Here is a 25,727-nt window from a genome sequence, read left to right as displayed (position 1 = left end):
GCATCATTAACAGCTCTCCTTTTTACTCTCAAACCAGCCCTCATTTGGACAATAAATTATTAAATGTCTTCCCAACTTATGGTCAACACTAAGACAGTAAAACATTGGCCACAAAGTGCCTCCAAGTTCTTGCCAACAGCCCATGATGTGAGAACCGTTTGACCATCACAATGAATCTGACACATGCAATGCCTTTGCTAGTTACTGTATTTATTGGGATTTGTAAGAGAAGAAAACATTCAGATGGTGTGGTAAGTGGGATAGATGGCTTGATTAATCTTCTCAGAACCCTCAACATATTGCTTAGAAACCTTTCTGAGAAGAGAACAGAAAAGTGGTATAAACCCTCAGTTGTACACTCTCTTATTTTGTACTTTTGAATCCTTTTTACACGTATGATTTCCTTTGATATTTACAACACTCTTCTTAAGTAGATCAGGGTAGCAGATACTGGTATTCCTATTTTAGAAATTAGAAAAACAATTCCATGGAGTTAATATCATTTGGCCAGTCAGAATGAGACAGGAGCTAGAATAATACCCAATATTTTCTGTTATAATTGTACATCTCCTTTTTCCCTATTAAAATACATGCTCTTTACTTACCCTTCCATACCAAAAGACACTCATTTCGCCTTCCAATAAAAATGAAACATTAGTTCATCCACGGAATGTTTACAGACATGACATTTGGTATACTTTCTAAGCCATAGGGGTAATAATGATCATACCTTCCATTCACCTTACGTTTTACACTTTCCTAGGTGCCTTTCATTTTCTTTCACACTGAACTTCGGGAACAGACACTCTTAAGTGTTTTAACTTTGCTTCCCTCAGTGCCCAGAGAGGTTAAGAAGTCAGCTTAAGGCTGCATTGCAGCCTGTAAGGGATGCAGCTAAAAACGACTGAGGGCACCTGACTCCCAAGTCAGGTATCTTTGGTTTTGCCAAATGAAAATTCCACGGAATAGATGCCAAATTTCCCATGAAGTTTACTGTAATGAGATTTAGCTTGCCTTTAAAAAAATAATAATAGTGATAATTGGAAGTTAAGACTAAGACCATTTTCCAATTTTTCCTATCTTTCTCACATTACAGAGAAGCAGGTTAAGTGCTTTAAAGAGATTCTGAGTTGTTTGATGCTTTTGAGTATCGTGTGTGGGTAACTGAAACTTTCAACTAGGAACAAAGCCCTTAGGGATGCAGGTGAGAACACCAGCTGTAGGCTGTGAATGACACAGCATCCTTCTCTGTATCCCCTACACTTTTGACCAGATCTCAAGCTCCTTCCTGCATTTCATGTCATATAAGCAATGAGCTGCAATAAACAACTACTACCTACACATGCATTTGGAATCCAGTCTTAATTATGTCATCAGAAGCCCTTCCTGGTTAAGGGCTCAGTGTATGTTCCCTCTTCTTCAGTTATTCCTTTGGTTTTTATTGCAGACTCTTTCTCCTTGGCCCACTTTCTGCCTTAAAGAGGAGATGCCAAAGAAAATATGCTGGGCTCTTTTAGGTCCCTTCCAATAGCTTCCTGTTGGGACCTCACTTACCAGTCCCTGAGGCAGGAGAGACAATCTGTATGGTGACTCAGATGTCCAGTAGCAGAGAAATAGGGGTGCATATTTTCTTCCCCTGAGTGTATTCCTTAGGAAACTTTAAATAAATATTAAGCTTGTGAGTGAGGGGAGAAGGTTACTCTGCTATGTATTTTTTTTTTTATGTGCAGAGACTAGGGTGCTGCAGGGTAAGATAGGGCCTCACTGTTCACAAGGAATGCCCCTCAAAGTGCTACTTCCTCAAGCTTTGTAGGTTTTATAGAAAACTCTAAATGTCTATGATGGCTAAAGGAAGTCGTATCTCATAGGTGGGGAACCTGGAGGACTTGGAAAAACTGGACTGTCATCAACATGGGGATGCAGATGGCCTTCACCTCTACACACATGTATTTGCCATGCCGACATCTCATGTGGGAAAGCAATGGGAAGAAACGGCCTTCAAGCTCCAGCCCTCTCATGCCTGTGAAAACAGGGATCCATGGAAACCTCCTTCAAATTACTCAGAGGTTATCCTTGAGCTGCAAAACCATAAAGTTAACTCAATTACCAACCATTGCTGCCCATTTAGTTACTTATTTACTTTTTATTGCACACAGAATGCAGAAATCTTAACTGTTTACAGCTATACAACCACTCCCTGGGTCATGAGATAGATCGTTACTAATGCCCTAGAAGGCTCCTGTGTGCCCTCCAAAGTTCTATCACCATAAACTAATGGTTGAGTTCTATTGCTGTTGATTCATTGTGCCTGTTTTTGAACTCCATGTAAATGAAATCACACATCACCCTTTGTTGTGTCTGGCTCCTTTTGTTCAACATAGTGTCTGTAAGATTCATCCATGTTATTGTGTGGATCAATAGTGTGATCTTTGCATGGTTGCACAGTATTCCATTGCATGAACAAACCAAGTTTTTTCTTTTAATCATTTTCTTGTTGAACATTTGGCTTATTTCCAGTTAGTGAGGCTTTGCTGAGATTCTGAGTTGTTTCCATGTTTCTCTCTCTCCCTCTCCCTCTCTCTCTCCCTCACACTCACTCCCTCTCTCTCTCTCTCTCTCTCATACACAAGATCTTTGCATGTGTGCAGCTTTAGTTGATAGAGCATCCACTAGGCTTTTAAATTTTACTAGGGGGAAAAATCCCAAGCAGAAAATCAAGCAAAGCAAAAATAAATTAGACAAAAAGTAGTTATTTTCCTTGATACAAAATAATCAAATTGCCACGCAGATAGGATTTACATTTTGAAAGTTTTTGAAAGTTATCTCAATCTACATGCTGTCAATTTGAACTTGTCTGCAGAAGAAATTCAGTTTGTCAGTTGCTACAAATGTGTTTTGTTTCCCTGCACAATCGGGTTCATTGTGGTTTGCATATTTGCATTTGTTTTTAATAAACCAATGTATAAAAACTGGGAGAGCTCGTATCAGAAAACTCCAGTTTTCAAACTTCTCTTAAAAAATTGGAACATCTGGGGACTTCTCTGGTGGTCCAGTGGTTAAGACTCACACTTCCAATGCAGGGGGTGCAGGTTCGATCCCTGGACCGGGAACTAAGATCCCACATGCTGCACAGAGCAGCAAAAAAAAAAAAAAAAAAAAGAAAAATTGGAACATCTGGTAGACTTGGCCCCATTCCCAAAGAGCAGCAACAGACAGGAATTAAGTGTGGGTCCCTGCAATCAGACAGGCACACATCCCCCTGTTTACAAAGGGCCAACACCACCTACTGCTTGTTAACTGCCTGGTCTGTGTAAACATAAGAACCCTGTTCCACCCTATGACCTGTCAGTCAAATTCATTCACGCTTCTCTCCCTTAGAGTACATGGATTTGGCAATTGCCTGTTGATGAGAGTGTTTTGGACAATTAAAAATTTGTTTTTACATGTGTCCAAAGATCTTTCTAAAAGTATTATATACTAACCTAGTTCCAAAAATAATGGCTGAAATAAGAGGAATAGCTCAGAATACATTGAATCTGTGTATTAAATGTAGAAGATGAAATGGGTAGAGAGGAGAGACAGCTGTCCTTGTTTCTTCTGTGCACAGAAACTTCACTCAGGATGTCCACCCACAGGCCAGTCTTCTGTCAACATCTGTTAGCCATGTGGGAGGATATCTGACAACCAATGAGAAAAACAGCCCCTCTGATCCATTCAATTAAATACTTCCTGGACCAGGGCTTCCCTGGTGGTGCAGTGGTTAAGAATCCGCCTGCCAGTGCAGGGGACATGGGTTCGAGCCCTGGTTCGGGAAGATCCCACATGCTGTGGAGCAACTAAACCCCTGCGCCACAGCTACTGAGCCTGCACTCTAGAGCCCGCGAGCCACAACTACTGAAGCCCATGTGCCTAGAGCCTGTGCTCCACAACAAGAGAAGCCACCGCAATGAGAAGCCTGCGCACGGTAACAAAGAGTAGCTCCCGCTCACCGCTACTAGAGAAAGTCGAGCGCAGCAACAAAGACCCAATGCAACCAAAAATAAATAAATAAATAAAATACAATAAAAAATAAATACTTCCTGGACCAAAACCAATTCATCATGATTGGTGCACGGGGCAGTTGCTAACTGCATTTAGTCATTTTCATGATGTCAATGATGTTAGTGGGAGCCAGAGTGATTTCCTTTTGCAATCTAGATAAATCTGAAGGCTCCTTGTGCTAAAATACAGATGTCTCCTGGATACATTTTAAAAATGACAAAATGTTGCTAGGCTCACTAGACAGTAAAGGAAATATCTGAGCACCCCCTGCCCACCCACCCCCCAAAGAAGTGACAGAAATGAAATCTGAGAATCTATATAGAGAATAAACTAATGCAAAAGACAGGATAGCCCTAAGCAATCATGATAACACGGATCTGGAGACCAAGCCTTAGGCCCTTTGAACAGGAAAGGCAGGGCAGTTAAGCCTGCGAGACAGAAACCTAGAATGGCACTTTGGAAGAAGCTAAAGTTGTTCCTGCCTTAGTAGAAGCAAAGCAACACTCCCCCTAGGAAAACATCCTGATTTAGGCCCAGAGGATTCCTATATACGAACATTGATAATCAACTATTACTTAACCACACAAGGAGAAATATCACCAAAAATAACAGTTGACAAAAGAACAAGCTGGCTTCCAGCACCCTTGTACTTCATGTTTTAGAATCAGCGGATAAATACAAAATAGCTATGCATAAAATGTGAAAACAATTAAAAATGGAACAAAGATGAGCTTGAGTTAGTTGACTGTCATAATTTCTTTGCCATCTGAGAACTGAATTAGAGGTGGAAACTTGGTAAGGGACCATGACATTCCATGGGTCATATTTTCTTGAACTTTTTTCTGATTTTCCAAATTGTGCAGCATCCCAGTCAGCTGTCCAATGATTTTGTCCCAAAGATTTCCAGGCTCTCTTAGCCACTGTCATATACCTGTAGTTCAAGGTACCCTAGAACTTTAATTTGCTGCCCAGAATGGTAGTTAAGTCCACCTTGCCACTTACAGTAAGTGCTGCTACAAACACTCTGTTATTCTGGGTCCCATCATCTATCATCAGTGATATTAGGAAGCTCAACTCCTAGACAGTTTCCCAGCACATCAACCTAGAAGCCAGGCTTAGATGACAGCCTCCACAGAGCTTCTGGAAGATGCCAACACCCTTCTGCAGAGAATACTTATTGTCTTTGTAAAGGGAGTATCCTCTGGGCTCTCTCAGTCGGTAAGAAAAATAGTCAAGTGATAGGTTCTCAGATGGTACCTAAAACCATCTTTGCATCCATTCTAACTTCCCTCTTCCCTAAGCTATCTGACTCTTTATGAAGACAGGGTCAAACTACCATATGATCCTACAATCCCACTCCTGGGCATATACCCGAAGAAAACCATAATTCAAAAAGATACGTGAACCACAATGTTCACTGCAGCACTATTTACAATAGCCAAGACATGGAAGCAACCTAAATGTCCATTGACAGAGGAATGGATAAAGAAGATGTGGTACATATATATTAATACAATCGTTACTCAGCCATAAAAGAAATAATGCCATTTGCAGCAACACAGATGGACCTAGAGATTATCATACGAAGTGAAGTAAGACAGAAAGACAAACATCATATGATATCACTTATGTGTGGAATCTAAAAAAATTACACAAATGAACTTATTTACAAACAGAAACAGACTCACAGACTTAGAAATCAAACTTATGGTTACCAAAGGGGAAAGGGTGGGGGGAGGGAGGGAAAAATTAGGAGTTAGGGATTAACATACACGCTACTATATATAAAATAATCAACAAGGACCTACTGTAGAGCACAGGGAACTCTACTCAATATTCTGTAATAGCCTATATGGAAAATGAATGAATATATGTATATGTATAACTAAATCACTTTGCTGTATACCTGAAACTAACACAACATTGTAAATCAACTATACTACAATATAAAATAAAAATAAAATTAAAATTTTAAAATAAAATAAAATGTGAGGGGAAAAAAAAGACAGGGTCAAAGAAGTTGTGGACTTTTCTCCTCATTTGATATAGGCCCTCAGAGCAAACAGCCTTCAAAGAACCATTGTAGAAAGCCATTAGGACCAGCTTCAAGAATCCTTGACATTCAGGGGGGTGCTGGGAAGATGGCGAAAGAGTAAGACTCAGAGATCACCTTCCTCCCCACAGATACACCAGAAATACATCTACACGTGGAACAACTCCTACAGAACACCTACTGAATGCTGGCAGAAGACCTCAGACCTCCCCAAAGGCAAGAAACTTCCCACATACCTGGGTAGGGCAAAAGAAAAAACAGAGACAAAAGAATAGGGACGGCACCTGCACCAGTGGGAGGGAGCTGTGAAGGAGGAAAGGTTTCCACACACTAGGAAGCCCCTTGACGGGCAGAGACTGTGGGAGGCGGAGGGGGGAGCTTCGGAGCCACGGAGGAGAGCACAGCAACAGGGGTGCGGAGGGCAAAGCGGGGAGATTCCCGCACAGAGGATCGGTGCCGACTGGCACTCACCAGCCCGAGAGACTTGTCTGCTCACCCGCTGGGGCGGGCGGGGCTGCGAGCTGAGGCTCGGGCTTCGGCCGGATCCCAGGGAGAGGACTGGGGTTGGCGGCTTGAACACAGCCTGAAGGGGTCAGTGCACCACGGCTAGCCGGGAGGGAGTCCAGGCAAAAGTCTGCACCTGCCGAAGAGGCAAGAGACTTTTTCTTCCCTCTTTGTTTCCTGCTGCGCGAGGAGAGGGGTTTAAGAGTGCTGCTTAAAGGAACTCCAGAGACGGGCGCGAGCCGCGGCTAAAAGCATGGACCCCAGAGACGGGCGCGAGCCACGGCTAAAAGCACGGACCCCAGAGACGGGCGGGAGACGCTAAGGCTGCTGCTGCCGCCACCAAGGGGCCTGTGTATGAGCACAGGTCACTATCCACACCCCTCTTCCGGGGAGCCTGTGCAGCCCGCCACTGCCAGGTTCCCGGGATCCAGGGACAACTTCCCCGGGAGAATGCACGGCGGGCCTCAGGCTGGTGCAATGTCACGCCGGCCTCTGCCGCCGCAGGCCCACCCCGCACGCCGTGCCCCTCCCTCCCCCCCCACCCCCGGGCCTGAGTGAGCCAGAGCCCCTGAATCAGCGGCTCCTTTAACCCCGTCCTGTCTGAGCAAAAAACAGATGCCCTCCAGTGACCTACACGCAGAGGCAGGGCCAAATCCAAAGATGAGCCCCTGTGAGCTGTGAGAACAAAGAAGAGAAAGGGAAATCTCTCCCAGCAGCCTCAGAAGCAGCGGATTAAAGCTCCACAATCAACTTGATGTACACTGCATCTGTGGAATACATGAATAGACAACGAATCATCCCAAATTGAGGAGGTGGGCTTCAAGAGCAAGATCTATGATTTTTTCCCCTTTTCCTCTTTTTGTGAATGTGTATGTGTATACTTCTGTGTGAGATCTTGTCTGTATAGCTTTGCTTCCACCATTTGTCCTAGGGTTCTATCCGTCCATTGTTTTTTTTTTTTAATTTTTTTCTTAATAATTTATTTTATTAACTTTATTATACTTTACCTTCTTTCTTTCTTTCTTTCTTTCTTTCTTTCTTTCTTTCTTTCTTTCTTTCTTTCTTTCTTTCTTTCTTTCCTTTCTTTCTTTCCTTCCTTCCTTCCCTCCTTTAGACAACGAATCATCCCAAATTGAGGAGGTGGACTTTGAGAGCAAGATTTATGATTTTTTCCCCTTTACCTCTTTTTGTGAGGGTGTATGAGTATGCTTCTGTGTAAGATTTTGTCTGTATAGCTTTGCTTCCACCATTTGTTCTAAGGTTCTATCCGTCCTTTTTTTTTTCCTAAATAATTATTTTTTAATTCGATAACTTTATTATACTTTATTTTATTTTACTGTATCTTCTTTCTGTCTTTTTTCCTTCCTTCCTCCCTCCCTCCCTCCTTTATTTCCTTCTTTCCTTCTTTTCTTCTTTCTTTCTTTCTTTCATTCTTTCTTTCTTCCTTCCTTCCTTCCCTCCTTTCTTTCTTTCTTTCTTTCTTCCTACTTCTACTAATTCTCTCTACTTTTTCTCCCTTTCATTCTGAGCCATGTGGATGAAAGGCTCTTGGTGCTCCAGCTAGCAGTCAGGGCTCTGCCTCTGAGGTGGGAGAGCCAACTTCAGGACACTGGTCAACAAGAGACCTCCCAGCTCCACATAGTATCAAATGGCGAAAATCTCCCAGAGACCTCTATCTTAACACCAGCACCCAGCTTCACTCAACGACCAGCAAGCTACAGTGCTGGACAACCTTTGCCAAACAACTAGCAAAACAGGAACACAACCACACCCATTAACAGAGAGGCTGCCTAAAATCATAATAAGTCCACAGACACCCCAAAACACACCACCAGATGTGGACCTGCCAACTAGAGAGACAAGATCCAGCCTCATCCACCACAACACAGGCACTACTCCCCTCCACCAGGAAGCCTACACAACCCACTGAACCAACCTTAGACACTGAAGACAGACAACAAAAACAACGGGAACGAGGAACCTGCAGCCTGCAAAAAGGAGACCCCCAAACACAGTAAGATAAGCAAAATGAGAAGACAGAAAAACACACAGCAGATGAAGGAGCAAGATAAAAATGCACCAGACTTAACAAATGAAGAGGAAATAGGCAGTCTACCTGAAAAAGAATTCAGAATAATGATAGTAAAAATGATCCAAAATCTTGGAAATAGAATGGACAAAATGCAAGAAACATTTAATAAGGACCTAGAAGAAATAAAGATGAAACAAGCAAAGATGAACAACACAATAAATGAAATTAAAAATACTCTAGATGGGATCAATAGCAGAATAACTGAGGCAGAAGAACAGATAAGTGACCTGGAAGATAAAATAGTGGAAATAACTACTGCAGAGCAGAATAAAGAAAAAAGAATGAAAAGAACTGAGGACAGTCTCAGAGACCTCTGGGACAACATTAAACGCACCAACATTTGAATTATAGGGGTTCCAGAAGAAGAAGAGAAAAAGAAAGGGATGGAGAAAATATTTGAAGAGATTATAGTTGAAAACTTCCCTAATATGGGAAAGGAAATAGTTAATCAAGTCCAGAAAGCACAGAGAGTCCCATACAGGATAAATACAATGAGAAATACACCAAGACACATATTAATCAAACTGTCAAAAATTAAATACAAAAAAAGCAGCAAGGGAAAAACAACAAATAACACACAAGGGAATCCCCATAAGGTTAACAGCTGATCTCTCAGCAGTAACTCTGCAAGCCAGAAGGGAGTGGTAGGACATACTGAAAGTGATGAAGGAGAAAAACCTGCAACCAGGATTACTCTGCCTAGCAAGGATCTCATTCAGATTTGATGGAGAAATTAAAACCTGTACAGACAAGCAAAAGCTGAGAGAGTTCAGCACCACCAAACCAGCTTTACAACAAATGTTAAAGGAACTTCTCTAGACAAGAAACACAAGAGAAGGAAAAGACCTATAATAACGAACCCAAAACAATTTAGAAAATGGGAATAGGAACATACATATCGATAATGACCTTAAATGTAAATGGACTAAATGCTCCCACCAAAAGACACAGATTGGCTGAATGGATACAAAAACAAGACCCACATATATGCTGTCTACAAGAGACCCACTTCAGACATAGAGACACATACAGACTGAAAGTAAGGGGATGGAAAAAGATATTCCATGCAAATGGAAACTAAAAGAAAGCTGGAGTGGCAATTCTCATATCAGACAAAATAGACTTTAAAATAAAGACTATTAGAAGAGACAAAGAAGGACACTACATAATGATCAAGGGATCGATCCAAGAAGACGATATAACAATTGTAAATATTTATGCACCCAACATAGGAGCACCTCAATACATAAGGCAAAAACTAACAGCCATAAAAGGGGAAATCAACAGTAACACATTCATAGTAGGGGACTTTAACACCGCACTTTCACCAATGGACAGATCATCCAAAATGAAAATAAATAAGGAAACACAAGCTTTAAATGATACATTAAACAAGTTGGACTTAATTGATATTTATAGGACACTCCATCCAAAAACAACAGAATACCATTTTTCTCAAGTGCTCATGGAACATTCTCCAGGATAGATCATATCTTGGGTCACAAATCAAGCCTTGGTAAATTTAAGAAAATTGAAATTGTATCAAGTATCTTTTCTGACCACAACACCATGAGACTAGATATCAATTACAGGAAAAGATCTGTAAAAAATACAAACACATGGAGGCTAAACAATACACTACTTAATAACGAAGTGATCACTGAAGAAATCAAAGAGGAAATTAAAAAACACCTAGAAACAAATGACAATGGAGACACAACGACCCAAAACCTATGGGATGCAGCAAAAGCAGTTCTAAGAGGGAAGTTTATAGCAATACAAGCCCACCTTAAGAAGCAAGAAACATCTCGAATAAACAACCTAACCTTGCACCTCAAGCAATTAGAGAAAGAAGAACAAAAACCCCCAAAGTTAGCAGAAGGAAAGAAATAATAAAAATCAGATCAGAAATAAATGAAAAAGAAATGAAGTAAACAATAGCAAAGATCAATAAAACTAAAAGCTGGTTCTTTGAGAAAATAAACAAAATAGATAAACCATTAGCCAGACTCATCAAGAAAAAAAGGGAGAAGACTCAAATCAATAGAATTAGAAATGAAAAAGGAGAAGTAACAACTGACACTGCAGAAATAAAAAAGATCATGAGAGATTACTACAAGTAACTCTATGCAAATAAAATGGACAACCTGGAAGAAATGGACAAATTCTTAGAAATGCACAACCTGCCAAAACTGAATCAGGAAGAAATAGAAAATATGAACAGACCAATCACAAGCACTGAAATTGAAACTGTGATTAAAAATCTTCCAACAAACAAAAGCCCAGGACCAGATGGCTTCATAGGCAAATTCTATCAAACATTTAGAGAAGAGCTAACACCCATCCTTCTCAAACTCTTCCAAAATACAGCAGAGGGAGGAACACTCCCAAATTCCTTCTATGAGGCCACCATCACCTTGATACCAAAACCAGACAAGGATGTCACAAAGAAAGAAAACTACAGGCCAATATCCCTGATGAACATAGATGCAAAAATCCTCAACAAAATACTAGCAAACAGAATCCAACAGCACATTAAAAGGATCATACACCATGATCAAGTGGGGTTTATTCCAGGAATGCAAGGATTCTTCAATATATGCAAATCTATCAATGTGACGAAACATATTAACAAATTGAAGGAGAAAAATCATATGATCATCTGAATAGATGCAGAGAAAGCTTTTGACAAAATTCAACACCCATTTATGATAAAAACCCTGCAGAAAGTAGGCATAGAGGGAACTTTCCTCAACATAATAAAGGCCATATATGACAAGCCCACAGCCAACATCATCCTCAATGGTGAAAAACTGAAAGCATTTCCAGTATGATCAGGAACAAGACAAGGTTGCCCACTCTCACCACTCTTATTCTACATAGTTTTGGAAGTTTTAGCCACAGCAATCAGAGAAGAAAAGGAAATAAAAGGAATCCAAATCGGAAAAGAAGAAGTAAAGCTGTCACTGTTTGCAGATGACATGATACTATACATAGAGAATCCTAAAGATGCTACCAGAAAACTACTATAGCTAATCAATGAATTTGGTAAAGTAGCAGGATACAAAATTAATTCACAGAAATCTCTGGCATTCCTACATACTAATGACGAAAAATCTGAAAGTGAAATCAAGAAAACACTCCCATTTACCATTGCAACAAAAAGAATAAAATATCTAGGAATAAACCTACCTAAGGAGACAAAAGACCTGAATGCAAAAAATTATAAGACACTGATGAAAGAAATTAAAGATGATACAAATAGATGGAGAGATATACCATGTTCTTTGATTGGAAGAATCAACATTGTGAAAATGACTCTACTACCCAAAGCAATCTATAGATTCAATGCAATCCCTATCAAACTACCACTGGCATTTTTTACAGAACTAGAACAAAAAATTTCACAATTTGTATGGAAACACAAAAGACCCCGAATAGCCAAAGCAATCTTGAGAACGAAAAACGGAGCTGGAGGAATCAGGCTCCCTGACTTCAGACTATACTACAAACCTACAGTAATCAAGACAGTATGGTACTGGCACAAAAACAGAAAGATAGATCAATGGAACAGGATAGAAAGCCCAGAGATATATCCATGCATATGGTCACCTTATCTTTGATAAAGGTGGCAGGTATGTACAGTGGAGAAAGGACAGCCTCTTCAATAAGTGGTGCTGGGAAAACTGGACAAGTACATGTAAAAGTATGAGATTAGATCACTCCCTAACACCATACACAAAAATAAGCTCAACATGGATTAAAGACCTAAATATAAGGCCAGAAACTATCAAACTCTTAGAGGAAAACAGGCAGAACACTCTATGACATAAATCACAGCAAGATCCTTTTTGACCCACCTCCTAGAGAAATGGAAATAAAAACAAAAATAAACAAATGGGACCTAATGAAACTTCAAAGCTTTTCCACAGCAAAGGAAACCATAAATAAGAGCAAAAGACAACCCTCAGAATGGGAGAAAATATTTGTAAATGAAGCAACTGACAAAGGATTAATCTCCAAAATTTACAAGCAGCTCATGCAGCTCAATAACAAAAAAACAAACAACCCAATCCAATAATGGGCAGGAGACCTAAATAGACATTTCTCCAAAGAAGATATACAGACTACCAACAAACACATGAAAGAATGCTCAACATCATTAATCATTAGAGAAATGCAAATCAAAACTGCAATGAGATATCATCTCACACCAGTCAGAATGGCCATCATCAAAAAATCTAGAAACAATAAATGCTGGAGAGGGTGTGGAGAAAAGGGAACACTCTTGCACTGCTGGTGAGAATGTGAATTGGTTCAGCCACTATGGAGAACAGTATGGAGGTTCCTTAAAAAACTACAAATAGAACTACCATATGACCCAGCAATCCCACTACTGGGCATATACCCTGAGAAAACCATAATTCAAAAAGAGTCATGTACCAAAATGTTCATTGCAGCTCTATTTACAATAGCCAGGAGATGGAAACAACCTAACTCTCCATCATTGGATGAATGGATAAAGAAGATGTGGCACATATATACAATGGAATATTACTCAGCCAGAAAAAGAAACGAAATTGAGCTATTTGTAATGAGGTGGATGGACCTAGAGTCTGTCATACAGAGTGAAGTCAGAAAGAGAAAGACAAATACCGTATGCTAACAAATATATATGGAATTTAAGGGAAAAAAATGTCATGAAGAACCTAGGGGTAAGACGGGAATAAAGACATAGACCTACTAGAGAATGGACTTGAGGATATGGGGAGGGGGAAGGGTAAGCTCTGACAAAGCGAGAGAGTGGCATGGACATATCTACACTAACAAATGTAAGGTAGCTAGCTAGTGGGAAGCAGCCGCATGGCACAGGGATATCAGCTCGGTGCTTTGTGACCGCCTGGAGGGGTGGGATAGGGAGGGTGGGAGGGAGGGAGACTCAAGAGGGAAGAGATATGGGAACATATGTATATGTATAACTGATTCACTTTGTTATAAAGCAGAAACTAACACACCATTGTAAAGCAATTATACCCCAATAAAGATGTTAAAAAAAAAAAAAAGAATCCTTGACAAAAGATTGAATCTTGAGTTAGTGAGTGCCCCTATATCAATAAATCCTCCCTGTTCCAGCTCCATGTGGGTTTCACCCTCCCCACCATACACTCAAAGTTTGCTTTTGTGTGGGTTTCCTTGGTTCTGAGAGTGCATATCAGTTAGGTACTTCAATTTTTCAGTGGGTATGCTACTTCTTCCTGCAGAAAGGCTGGTACTTCTCTGCTGAGACTATACTCTAGTTATCAGCTTGGAGGCAATGAGGAGTGGCAGAGAAAGATCTTAAGAAGAATGAGAATCATCTTAGGAGGCTTCAGGGGATGTCCCTGTACAGCCATTTGGTGGGAAAGGTTGTTCTCCGTCAAGGGAGAATGGACTGCTCCTGTCTTACAAAATGGTTTAGGGATATTCAGGAGTTCAAGGTTCTCAAACTCATCCACCCAAATGAACTCATCCCAGGTCTCAGAATCCTTGCCAGGGCCCTGAGTGTGAAATAGGAGACTTTACAAAGCTGTCTATTTAGTCTCCTTTACAGCTCTGCTGACTTAATAGTCAGATCCTGGGTCTGAATTTCATCACAATGGCCAAAGATAAGCCTCCTTGAAAGCTCCCATAGATGCCTTCTGGCTTCAGTATGTTCCTTAAGTTGGCAAGTTGGCAATTAACTACCCTCAGCCTAACACTTTTTTGGCAGGTAAAAAGTAGTCACCTTATTCCACAATCTGTATAATTATCATTGCATGTTGTAGCTATTAGATATCTCAACACTTGACCACTACCTAAGTCTTGTCTCAATTTACTACAGGTGAAAGCTTAAATAATCGTGATGCTGCTGTATACCAGGGTTAATTTTCACTCCAATTACTACACAAAAATGTGGTCCCTGTTGCTTTCAGACAGGTTAGTGATCCAATTCCAAAATCCTATCCACAGGGTATCCTTTCTACAACCACTTGTTTTAGTTCAGTTTCCTAGGGACAAGCACTAATACCTTGATCAGAAGATGGAATCCCAAGGTAGGAGAGAAAGGAGAAAAGAAATGAGGCAGGGAAGGATAAGAAGTAAGACAAAGTCCTATGTTACTGTCCTGGCCACCACATAAACCATGAAGAAACACAGTCAGGAGCTCAGCAAATGCATCTGCTAAGGGACATGAGAAATCTCTAAACATGCTGTACAGGGACATATGCCATGGAATAGGCCACCAGAGAGACACATGGAGAGGGAATTTATCTGCCTTGCTACTTCTCTCTCCCCCAGGAGCAAGCTACTAAGGATATAGGTCAGTGCTTTTCAGCCAGGTACAATTTTGTCCCCCAGGGTTACATTTGACTAGAGATATTTTATGTCTAGAGATATTTTTGTTATCGTCACAAATGGGAGAACCTATTGGCATCTTGTGAGTAGAGGCCAAGGATAACCTTAAACATACTACAATGCACAGGACAGTCCCCCACCAACAAGAATTATTCAGCCCAAAACATCATTAATGCTACTGTGACAAACCCTGTTCCAGGTGGTGGTAAACCCAAGAGAATATGCAGAGGTGCCTAAGGTGTGGCTGACAAAACAACCAACAGGAAAAAGATGTGGAAGACATTTCATAGAAGAGAAAACACAAATGGAGAGCAAAACATGAAAAGATCTGAAGCTCATTAGTAAACAGGGACCTCAAATCGTGGTAGACACCATTTGCCACTCAACTGAGTGGCAAAAATTAATATCTTGAGAACACCAAGCATGGGGAGATTGGGTCTCCAGGGGAATTCTCATTTACTGCTGTGCTGGTCAGGAGTGTAAATTGCTACCATCTCTTTGGGAAAGAGTTTAGTATCATGTTGCAAATTTGAACACATACATATTTAAGGTGGCCACTCATGCCAATCCTGGTTTTAACGCTGTAAAGCCTGTATCTTAGGAAACTCCGCAGTTCCAGGCAAACTGGGATGACTGGTCACCAGTATATCTTACATCCTAGCCACCTATTCCTATGTATATAACGCTAAACAGCTCTTGCACAAGCACCAGGAGATATATAAAAATGATCACAATATCATTTTCATAATAGCAGAAAATGGAAATAATAGCAGTGTCAATCTACAAGAGAATAAATTGTAACATTCGCACAATGTAATGTTTTTTAGCTGTGAAAATGAACTACAGCTACATGTAACAATATGAATGAATCTTAGAAACAACCATTAGATAAACTGAGCAAATCTGTAGACTATATGACTATAAGACTATTATAAAGCTCAAAAGGAAGCAAAAATACAACATTTCATAGAGATATATTCATGTTTGGTCCAGTTTCTTCTTAAGCAAGAAAATGGTGAATGGTAGACAAATTTAGCATAGTGGTTACCTCTGGAGGGGAGATGAGGAAATGGAATGGGAGACTCCCTTCTTCCCAAAGAAAAATAATCAGTTATTACATCCCCAGAGAGTGTTCACTGGATTTTGTATCTTTGTTGTCAGCTTTAATGGTGTTATTTATTTCCTTTTTGGCTATGTTATTTTCTGTTTATTTTACCTCTTTTTAAAAATTCATCTTTATCTCACTTTTTTAGAAATAGAGAACAAAGGATTAACAACAGTATCTGGGAGAGAAGAATGAATGTAATACATTTCCCAAGCCAATGAGGGTGGGTGGGCATTTTGGCCCCGGGCTCTCAATTCATGGGTCTTGCCAGCATGTATTTCTGCAGTCAAATTCCCATTCTGCCTCCAAGGAGCTGGGGATGCTAATGTCAGCCTGTTAAGCCTCACCTACTATTGGCTGCACCTGGTCACTTGGGAGAGCACTACACTTAAAACACAGGTCCAGGAGAACAATAAAAGCTTAGGGAACACTGCAGAATCGGGCTGCTGTTTAATTTACACCATCTAGTCTCAGAGTGAAGAAATCCATGAACTGAAAATTACCATTTCACACACACATCCCAGTGGAAACACACATGCACAGATCTCTCTATAAAAACGTTCCTAACCTGCCCCAGAAACTTGACCCTGGGAGAGTCTAGAGCCTTGGAATTTCAGTTTGGGACCATAATCCAAAAATCCTTTATTAGTTTCCACTAAAACCCACTCACTTTGCTTAGGAAGAAGATGCTTACAGAAGGTGCATCACAGGAAGAGATTCTATCACGTAATCTGCATCATTGCATTACCTCCCTGAAGCCACAAACACAGTTATACACTGCAATTTTCTTACATTCAGGCCCACTCTGAATCTCACCTTTTTCTCCAATCACCAAAGTACTTCCTTCCTTTTTCCTTTCTCCCTCCCTCTCTGTCTTTGAAATAAATACAAATCCTATTATTCTGCCTGCAAGTTAACTTTCATCTGCCTGAATTCTGGTACATTTTACGTATTTCTAGTCTTTAATCTTGCTCCCTTCTGTGTGCAATTCTTGGCCCTTCTCTTGCCCTCACCCCTGTATGCCTTCACTTCCAAATTGCCTGACAGCATCATGGGATATCTTTTTGTGTGTCTTTAAGCACATACTACAATCTTTTTCCTAAATTTGCTTCCTTCTTTATTTTGGCTGAGGAACACCTACTCGCCTTGTATGTTTCAATCTAGATGCTTCTGCTCTTGGTAAATTGCAATCTCCCTTCCTGTATGTGACTTTGAAGACCTTCTCACCAAGAGGTGGGATCTATTTCCACACCCCTTAAATGTGGGCTGGCTTTGTGATTTGCTTTGGTCTATATAATGAAGCAGAAGTGACTGTTCTGAGCCTAGACCTCAAGAAACCTTGCACACTTTCATTCATTCTCTTAAACCTTCCTCAGCCCACATGACCGAGCCTGGGCTAGCCTGCTGGAGAACTGAGTTGCCTCAGCTACTACCGATCAATTATCAGAAATGCGAATGAAGCCATCTCAGACTATCCAACCCCTAGCCAACCAGTCAGCTAATTGCAGACAAGTGAGAAAATCTAGCTGAGATCAATCAAACCTAGCCCAGGTCAGAACTCCTCAAGTCAACCATAGACTCGTGAGCAATAATACTGCTTATTGTCTTAAGCTACTGAGTTATGGAGTTATTTGTTATGTGGCAACATTGTATATTCCTTCTTGATCCTATTTAATAGCTGCAACATACTTACATCAAAGCCCCTTATATCACTACATAGTTTCTTGTGTTTCTCTTCCACAAATGTTCCAGCTCTTTGAAAACAGGAGCAATTTTTATTTTGTATCCCCAAACCTAATAGCACCTGCCAACTTTTCAATAAATGTGTGTCAGAAAAACATCAATGATTAATTAATTAATTAAGGATTATAATGACGGTCAAGGGATTGTTTTGGAGGCAGACAAACCAGAATTTGAATCCCAACTCTGTTTCCTATGTGTTACTCCAGAGATTTTGGTTAACCTCACTCAACTTTATCTGCCCATGTATAAACTGAAAGCTAGAATAATGTATATGCTGCAGGATTGTGGTGATAAGATATATATTCCCTCTGCCCCCAACCTGGCACAGCGTGAGTGCTCAACAAATAAGAATTAAATGATAAAATGTTCATAAAGCATTGAGTATATAGTACATGGCTTAGAGTTACTCAGCAAATATGATTAATTAATATGATCTATGATCTGTTAATAGGATCATGATCGTCATCACTGTTGTCACGTCTTGCAGGAGAAACTGTAGATGCTCCATCCATAACCCCTTGGCATCATCATTTCTATGCATGCTGATCTGATAGTGGCTTCCAATGGAAACACCTGGAACTCTTTGCCTGAGGGCTTCCTTGGTCCACATACATTGCAGGCCACAAATGCCAGGGAGTTAACACCCCTCACTCCCACCCAGAGGAGCAGCCCTCAACCATGGAAGATGGAAGAAGGTGGCTATGTATCCCAATTTTCTTGCCCTTGGTTAGGATAAATCCAAGGTAGGTTCTATACTATATCCCAGAATTACCTAGTGAGATTGTGTGCCTTGGTCACAGCAGTGATAAAGCACCTTTTATTTCTTCTCTTCCCCATCTCACATCTCTACTCCCCTACAAAGGTATACTAGCATCACCCCCGAACACACACCAGTATCCAAATTTAGAATCACCGTCTGATTCTAGGGAAATCAACTTAAAACAATATTACTCTTAGTTTTATTTTACCCTTATTGCTTCAGAATCTAACCACTTCTTCCAGGAATTCTGAATTCCACTTGAAAGCCTAGCCTTTTAATGATCTCTCCAGCTAATCAAAGAGTTGTATCCAGCCCAGTGATGACAAAAACAAGCACAGAATTTGGTGTGCCATCTTTAGTCTTCTTGGATGTTTTCATCATAGCTCAATTCTCTGAGTATATGAGGACAGAGTTAACTTGTAGTTAATCTTGGGTAACTCTGTGCTCATCTTGAAGGGCACCTGAAACCATGATATTGATGCTTGGCCAAGACAGAGGTGAAATGCATTAGCTAGTGATTTTTAATGTGCTGTTAAAAGTCGAAACCCACCCCAGGCATCCTGTACCAGCTTATCTATACTGTTTCTTGAAACTGTACGGATTGATGGTTTGCACCTGTTTACCTGTTTGCAAAGTCTGCTTTTGGCTACCTGAGTTGTGGAATATAAAATACCCCTCAGTGAGTTTGAGCCTTGGCTCTTCTGAGACACATGTATCTTGGTGGTTCATGATCAGAAGACAAAGTACACCCTGTGTGATGGAGTGGGGGCTGTACCTGGAAGTCTCAGTCCTCTCAGATGTTTGCTGAGCTTGCTTTCTCCTGCTGGCCCCTATTCTTTGCTTTTATGTGTATACTTTGTGGCATCTCAAGAGTCTTTACAATTATCTGACACTATATAACTGCTGCACTGAGGCTCTTTTCTGACAACTAAAGCTTTTTGATAGGGGTTTGGAGTGAAGGAAGGAAGGGTCTACAGCACACAAATTTAGAACTGTTTCCAAAAGTTATGATTCTTGGAAAGCTGGGCTCAGTACTTTGCTGAGCTCTTAAAGCGCCGTTTGGCTGGGTTTCCATTTCATGAAAACCCTTCCAAACACAGACTTGAAGTCGGTCCATGCTCCAACAGTGGCTGTGGGCTTGAAATCTTGGACCCACCTGCCAAGGTCACTGCATAATTCCTTTTCCTCCCACCAAGCCCCTGTGAGCTTTGCTCAATGGTCACACACTCCAACACATGAAGCCCCGTCTGTGAGGAGCATTAGTTTCTCTGGCAAACATTGCTTGAATCCACATATTCCTATCTTTTTTTTTTTAAACTGAAGTATAGTTGATTTACAATGTTTCAGGTGTACAGCAAAATGATTCAGTTATACATACATGCATATATGTGTGTATATTATATATATATTCTTTTTCAGATTCTTTTCCATTATAGGTTATTACAAGATATTGAATATAGTTGCCTGTGTTATATAGTAGGTCCTTGCTGTTTATCTATTTTATATATAGTAGTATGTATCTGTTAATCCCAAACTCCTAATTTATCCCTCTCCCCCTCCTTCCCCCATTGGTAAACCATAAGTTTGTTTTCTGTCTGTGAGTCTATTTCTATTTTGTAAATAAGTTCACTTCTATTATTTTTTTAGATTCCATATATAAGTGATATCATATGATATTTGCCTTTTTCTGTCTGACTTACTTCACTTAGTATGATAATCTTTAGGTCCATCCATGTTGCTGCCAATGGAAATATTTCTTTCTTTTATGGCTGAGTAATATCCATTGTATATATATATCACATCTTCTTTACCCATTAATCTGTCGATGGACATTTAGGTTGTTTCCATGTCTTGGCTATTGTAAATAGTGCTGCAATGAATATTGGGTTGCATGTATCTTTTTGAATTATGGTTTTCTCCGGATATATGCCCAGGAGCGGAATTTCAGGATCATATGGTAGTTCTATTTTTAGTTTTTTAAGGAACCTCCATACTGTTTTCCATAGTGGCTGTATCAATTTACATTCCTGCCAGCAGTGTAGGAGGGTTCCCTTTTCTCCACACCCTCTCCAGCATTTACTATTTATAGACTTTTTGATGATGGCCATTCTGACTGGTATGAGGTGGTACCTCATTGTAGTTTTGATTTGCATTTCTCTAATAATTAACGATGTTGAGCATCTTTTCATGTGCCTGTTGGCCATCTGTATGTCTTCTACAGAGAAATGTCTGTTTAGGTCTTCTGCCCGTTTTTTAATTGGGTTGTTTGTTATTTTGATATTGAACTGTAGGAGCTGTTTGTATATTTTGGAAATTAATCCCTTACATATTCTTGTATTCTTAAAACACCAATTTTAAGTAGTATTTTCATTTTTCCTTTAGTGTTCCACCTAGGAATAATCCAGTATGAAAGTTTTAGTCTTCGAGTTATGCTTGACTAACCTAAGCTACTAGTCCTTTAAAAACTCATTATCCAGAAGGGTACCCTTCACATGAGCTACCTCTCTGTGGCTCATGTAACACTGTTCTCAGAAGTCAGAAACCATGCAGCAAGGAAGAGAGTTGTTGCAAAAACGTCTGGAAGGCTCAAGTCTCAAAGTGTTGCAAGATAACCTGCCTTGATCATGAGATTTCAGGGCAGAATTTTATGTCTTTTCACAGTGTGACATCAACCCCCTCTCAGTTTCAGAAGCTGCAAATATATACATCATAAGCTGTTCTTTGAAACAGCAAAAAAATTACCAGTTGACTACTGTACATTAAAACACAAATGACAGCATACCTTACATATGACAATTAGAATTATGTTTGGGGATTCATAAAGAGCATTGGTGATTATCTAGTTTCATCTGGTTGAAGGAGATCCAAAATCTATTTTAAATCCATCTATCCCCCATGCCAGGTCCCTAAGCCAACTCATCATCATCTCTCGCCTAGGTGACGGTACCCTGTTTTCCACTATTACTGAGCCCCCTATCCCTTAGTTAAATAAAGCAGGATGGCCTTTTAAAAATATAATATAAATTCACTTCTCTAATAACTCTCTAATGGCTTCTATCTTTGTTGGAGTACAATCAAGATACTTTTCCATGTCTAAAGCCTCTCCGACTTCTTCTCTACATCATGCTTCTCCAAATACCCTCTCAAAGCAATAAAGGCCTCCTTTCCAATCGAGCCTTGAACATATCTGTTTGGATCCTGGTTCACAGCACATGCAAGGTCCTATCTTCAAACTTTTACCATGCTGGCTCTTTTCCATCATTCAACTAAAAATTCTCTGAGTGTTCTGCTCTGACACTCAAACGGAAGTAGCCCTTTATTCATTCTGTACCTCATTAACATGTTTATCATGTTTATAAACATTATAAATGGCTGCCAGTTTCCTTTGCATTGATTTACAATCATCCCTTGGTGTCCGGGGGTGATTAGTTCCAGGACCCCTGTGGATACCAAAATCCATGGATGCTCAAGTCCCTTATATAAAATGGCACAGTAAAGTTGGCCCTCTGTATCCTGGGTTCCCCATCCAAGGATTCAATGAGGATGCAGAACCCGAGAATACAGAGGGCCTATTCTACTTACTTTCCTCCTCCCACTAGAATGTCAGCTCCTTCAAAGCCATACCCCTGTCTTTTTTGTTCACTATTGTATCCTTAATTGCTTAGAACAATATGCAAGCATGTAGAAGTCACCCAATAAGTATATGTTGAATAAAAAAGGTACTTTTTTTTGTCTTCTCACCATTGTATCAGTTAAAATAAAAATTTAAAGGGGAAAAAAACGTAATGTAATTTATTCCCGAACCTTTTTTATGATGGCTGTGGATGAATCAGACTCCAGAGGAGTGTGGCTATTTCTGGTCTGCAGCTTTTCGTTGGCGTTCTTCACCGTTCTTCATTTTTCCTCAGTGTTCATTTTGGCAAGAGGTCGAAGCATTTTGCCACAGTGTATTTCTGCAACAACATGGTACCAACATGAGTCAGAATCCCACCAACTTATGCTCTGTTTAAAAATAAACATAAAACCTCATTTACTTCACGTCTCTCCATGCTGTACGTCTTTTCTTTTCTGTTTCAACCCTTTTCTCGGACATGCACTTACTGATCTGCGTGCTATTACCTGGACAGCTCCAGGCAAAGTCAAGTTCCCCTTAGCACTGCCTGCGTCTGTCACAGCACTTTCTCTAATCATTCCACTGTGAGTCCATCTCTCCCATCGATGGTGAGCCCTCTGGGGACAGGAACTGTGCCTATGGCCTGTGAATCTCTAGGGCCTCATCCACTAACTAGTTATTAAACAGGTTTAATACAGTTGATTCTCATTACTTGTAGTAGTTATGTTCTATATAGTTGCCACCAACACTAAATTAGTGATGCTGAACCATTGTTCTAAGAGGAAATACAGGATTAGGTTTCTGCTAGTTTCTGGCCCCAACACTTGCACCAATCAATCAATACACAAACTTACTGTATGGTTCTATGTGTGTTTCCATTTAAAGACACCTCATTTAGTATACATTGTTCATTTGTTAACATTCAACCCACAGCCAAGAGCACTGTAACTCATGCCTGAATGAAGCTTCCCCAAGACATGCATTTTCTCTGTAAGGTACATCACAGCCTTCTTACACTTAGGAACACTAGGCAGTACTTCAGTACTACACTGGGGAGCCATTTCCAACAGCAAAATCACCAACAAAAAGCACAGAAATGCAAAAAGCATAAGAAGGTGAGCTTGAAAATACAAAATCCATGAATAAGGAGGACGGACTCAATACACATTGCTGAATTATATGCACTGCCATTTAAATGAGTAAAAAATAAATACTACTGACAGGGTAGAAAGGGACTAATACAGATTTCATATGCTTCATGAAAGATCCAGAAACTGAAAACAGTTATTCTCTCCTATCCTTTGAAAAGGACAAATTCCAGAGCCTAGTTCTTTTCGTCTGCCCAACATTACTCACTGTTCATCCTATGTTCAGACAAGTCCAAAGAAAATTTCCTTGAAGATAATTATAGGTTAATAGTCTACCCTATCCATGATGGCACAACCCAAACTTCTCCCAGAAGATGGTTCCATTTTTCTCCTGGGATTATAAGAAGAAATACCTGCTTTTATTTCATTATACTCATCAGTTAACTGTAAGTACACAATGTACACACTGTAGAGACTTATATTTTCTGTAAAAATGCCAGTTATCTGTGACATAAACAACGCAGGTATCATATGTTAAGTATCTACTTTCTAATGCACTTGAAGGACATTTAAGACTTCCTTAGGAGGAGAGGAACCAAGATGGCGGAGTAAAAGGACATGCTCTCACTCCCTCTTGCGAGAACACCAGAATCACAACTAGCTGCTGGACAATCAACAACAGGAAGAAACTGGAACTCACCAAAAAAGATACCCCACATCCAAAGACAAAGGAGAAGCCACAATGAGATGGTAGGATGGGTGCAATCACAGTAAAATCAAATCCTATAACTGGTGGGTGGGTAACTCACAGACTGGAGAACACTTATACCACAGAAGTCCACCCACCAGAGTGAAGATTCTGAGCCCCACATCAGGCTTCCCAACCTGGGGGTCTGGCAATGGGAGGAGGAATTCCTAGAGAATCAGACCTTGAAGCTTAGTGAGAATTGATTGCAAGACTTTGACAGGACCAGGAAAAACAGAGACTCCACTCTCGGAGGGCAAACACAAAGTAGTGTGTGCATCGGGACCCAGGGGAAGGAGCAGTGACCCCAGGGGAGACTGAACCAGACCTACCTGCTAGTATTGGAGGGTTTCCTGCAGAGGCCGGGGGCAGGGGTGGTTATGGCTCACCGTGGTGACAAGGACACTGGAAGCAGAAGTTCTGGGAAGTACTCCTTGGCATGAGACCTCCCAGAGTCACTCGTTAGCCCCACCAAAGAGCCCAGCTAGGCTCCAGTGCTGGGTTGCCTCAGGCCAACCAACCAACAGGGAGGGAACCTAGCCCCACCCATCAACAGTCAAGTGGATTAAAGTTTTACTGAGCTCTGCCCACCAGAGCAACACTCAGCTCTACCCACCACCACTCCCTCCCATCAAGCCTCTTAGATAGCCTCATCCACCAGACAGCAGACAGCAGAAGCAAGAAGAACTACAATCCTGTAGCCTGTGGAACAAAAACCACATTCACAGCAAGACAGACAAGATGAAAAGGCAGAGGGCTATGTACCAGATGAAGGAACAAGATAAAACTCCAGAAAAACAACTAAATGAAGTGGAGATAGGCAACACTCCAGAAAAAGAATTCAGAATAATGATAGTGAAGATGATTCAGGACCTTGGAAAAAGGATGGAGGCAAAGATCAAGAAGATGCAAGAAATGTTTTAAAAATACCTAGAAAAATTAAAGAACAAACAAACAGAGATGAACAATACAATAACTGAAATGAAAACTACACTAGAAGGAATCAATAGCAGAATAACTGAGGCAGAAGAACGGATAAGTGACCTGGAAAACAAAATAGTGGAATTCACTGCTGTGGAACAGAATAAAGAAAAAAGAATGAAAAGAAATGAAGACAGCCTAAGAGACCTCTGGGACAACATTACATGCAACAACATTCGCATTTTAGGGGTCCCAGAAGGAGATGAGAGAGAGAAAGGACCAGAGAAAATATTTGAAGGGATTATAGTAAAAAACTTCCCTAACATGGGAAAGAAAATAGCCACCCAAGTCCAGGAAGCACAGCGAGTCCTGTACAGGATAAACCCAAGGAGAAACATGATGAGACACATAGTAATCAAATTGGCAAAAATTAAAGACAAAGAAAAATTATTGAAAGTAGCAAGGGAAAAACGACAAATAACATACAATGGAACTCCCATAAGGCTAACAGCTGATTTCTCAACAGAAAATCTACAAGCCAGAAGGGAGTGGCATGATATACTTAAAGTGATGAAAGGGAAGAAACTATAACCAAGATTACTCTACCCGGCAAGGATCTCATTCAGATTCAATGGAGAAATCAAAAGCTTTACAGACAAGCAAAAGCTAAGAGAATTCAGCACCAGCAAA

The 25,727-nt window shown here is 40.5% G+C and overlaps 1 protein-coding gene across 1 annotated transcript in view; it reads right to left on the bottom strand.

Annotated features, from left to right (window-relative positions):
* The window catches only part of PAK5 (p21 (RAC1) activated kinase 5), a 314,862-nt gene that overhangs the window by 159,981 nt on the left and 129,154 nt on the right, over positions 1–25,727 (bottom strand). Inside the window, exon 2 of the mRNA XM_030872576.2 lies at positions 22,475–22,623. The gene's annotated coding sequence lies outside the window, so the exon portion shown is untranslated. The remainder of the gene's footprint in view (positions 1–22,474; positions 22,624–25,727) is intronic.

This window comes from Globicephala melas, chromosome 15, assembly GCF_963455315.2.
Source record: "Globicephala melas chromosome 15, mGloMel1.2, whole genome shotgun sequence".
NCBI lineage: Eukaryota > Metazoa > Chordata > Mammalia > Artiodactyla > Delphinidae > Globicephala > Globicephala melas.
The sequence above is the reverse complement of the archived record's forward strand: the minus strand, read 5'-3'. Positions and strand labels throughout refer to the sequence as shown.